We start from the raw sequence: 2251 nt of genomic DNA on the forward strand, positions 1-2251 counted from the left end.
GACCAACCAAAAAGAAATAAAATAAAATAAGATGGATATGGGTTCAAGGCCCTGCTCCCTTCCCGGACTGAGACTGGAGAGAAGGACTAGGCTTCCTCTCCTTCCTGCCAGAGGCTTCTGGGGCCCTGAAAAGATTTTCATTCATTCCCCTTCCAACATTTTACCTTGAAAATGTCCAAGGCTGCAGAAAACAGTACAGCAAACTCCCTTCTCCTGGGCGCCACGCCACTGGCTGCTTCCCTCCCCAGCTCCATCCTGCTGAACAGACATGGGCATGTTGGCCTTTGGCAAGGGCTGGGGTTCTGGAAGATGCATAGTGCCCTCTAGAATGAACCAAAGAAGGAGCAAGGTCATAAGCCTAGCCTCAGCCACGATGTCAAACCTGTACAGCCAAGTGTGTGTGTGGTGTGTGTGTGTGTGTGTGTGTGTGTGTGTGTGTGTGTGTGTGTGTGTGTGTGTGTGGGTCCTGGGGCTTGAACTCAGGGACTGGGCTCTGTTCCTTGTTTTTTTGCTCAAGACTAGTGCTCTATCACTTGAGCCACAGCTCCACTTCTGACTTTTTGCTGGTTAAATAGCAATGAGTCTCTCCGACTGGTCTTCCTGGGCTGGCTTTGAACTTTAATCCTCAGATCTTAACCTTCTGAGTAGCTAGGATGACGGGGGTGAGCTACCAGCACCGGGCTGCCCAGTGCTTTTTCTAAAATGCAAATCCAGCAGAGCCAGTGCTGGGTGGAGGCAGCCATCTGACCTGCGGGGACCCCCAGGCCCCTGCCCCACCCTGCCTGCCTTCGTCCAGCCTCCGATGTCCTGCTTGGGCTTGTAGCCTCTGCCCTCCTGCTGATCTGATTAGGGCGTGGAGCCTTTCCCCTCCACACCCTGGCAAACACTGCATCCTGGGGAAGCCAGGGTCTGCCTGCGTCACCTTCCCTAGCACGTGGGGGGACACACTCATTCTGCCCTGCCTGGACTGACATGGCATGGACAGTCCTGAGGCCCCCAGTTCCCACCAACAGAGAGGATCCATCACCCCAGCTTCTGTTCATTCTGACACGGTGGGAGGAACCTGTACTTTCCACTGCTGGAAGATGGCAGCCTAGAGGCGGCCAGACAGAGGCTGAGCTGCTGGCTGGACCTGCCCTCCCCTGCCAAGGCCAGGCCAAGGCCATGTGCCAGCCTGCTGGTGGCTCTGAAGGAAGGAGTGAGTGGGCAAATGAGGGACTGAGTAAGCAGAAAGCTCACTTGCTATGAATGCTCGTTCGGTGCTGCTTCCTCCACGAGGCCTGCTCTGACTGCCCAGTCTCAGACCTTAGGCTGCCCGCTGCCCCATCTTGGGCCCCGCTCCACCTGCCTCCCCAGCATTTGTCACGAAATGGCATTCTCTGTGTATCCCTCCCTCACTTCGTTCCACCCTCTCCTACATTTCTTCCATCTCCTGCAAGGGTGAGGTGGAGATGGGGTCGGTGGGTGGTAGGGGCTTTGCTTATTTCTCCCTGCAGATGGCTAGTGTCTCAAAGTCAGGGCTCTTCGTATTGAGGAAGGAAGGGAGGCAGGGAGGGGAGGGGAGGGAGACATGGACAGAGGGAAGGAAGAAACGGAGAGGAAACCTTCCTTTCTCTGCTTAGCACCACCACGTGTGTGGCAGGGGAAGGGAGGGAGGGATGCCAAGCAGGGCACCCAGCCTGATGGCAGGAGGGGCAGAGGCCAGGCCAGAACGGAGAGTCCCGTGGCTGCTTGTACGTGAGGCCAAAGACCTTCAAGGATTGGGATGCTGAGCCAGAACCAGTGCAGAAGATGATTTTCTCACGTATTCTGTCTCAGGGACGGAGAACTGACTAGCACTGCCTCTGTTAGCAGAGAGGCGGAGGCCGGAGGCTGAGAGGGACAAGGCTGCAGAGCTGGCAGCCAGGCGCGGAGCAGGGAAGCAGGCCCCTCTCCCGCAGGGGTGCATTATTGTTGAGGAAAGACGTTTATGATACATTATTAAGTGAACAGCAGTGCACAGGCCAATAAAGTGTGCTTTGGGAGAGAGTCGCTACAATGTTAACAGTGGTCCCTAGGTGATGGGATTAGAGGCTTTACAAATGGTTCTCCTTCTTTTTTACCTGTATTTCCTAATTGGGGTGGGAGGGATGTGTGGCCGAGGATCAAATCCCGGGTCTTTTGTGCTTGCTAAGAAAGTGTTAGACCACAGCACTTTACCCTTCTAGCCCTCTTAATTTTTAAAAGAATAGCTTTATGAAAATATCACTCA

The sequence above is a fragment of the Dipodomys ordii genome, unplaced genomic scaffold, assembly GCF_000151885.1.
Source record: "Dipodomys ordii isolate 6190 unplaced genomic scaffold, Dord_2.0 Scaffold13, whole genome shotgun sequence".
NCBI classification, from domain to species: Eukaryota; Metazoa; Chordata; class Mammalia; order Rodentia; family Heteromyidae; genus Dipodomys; species Dipodomys ordii.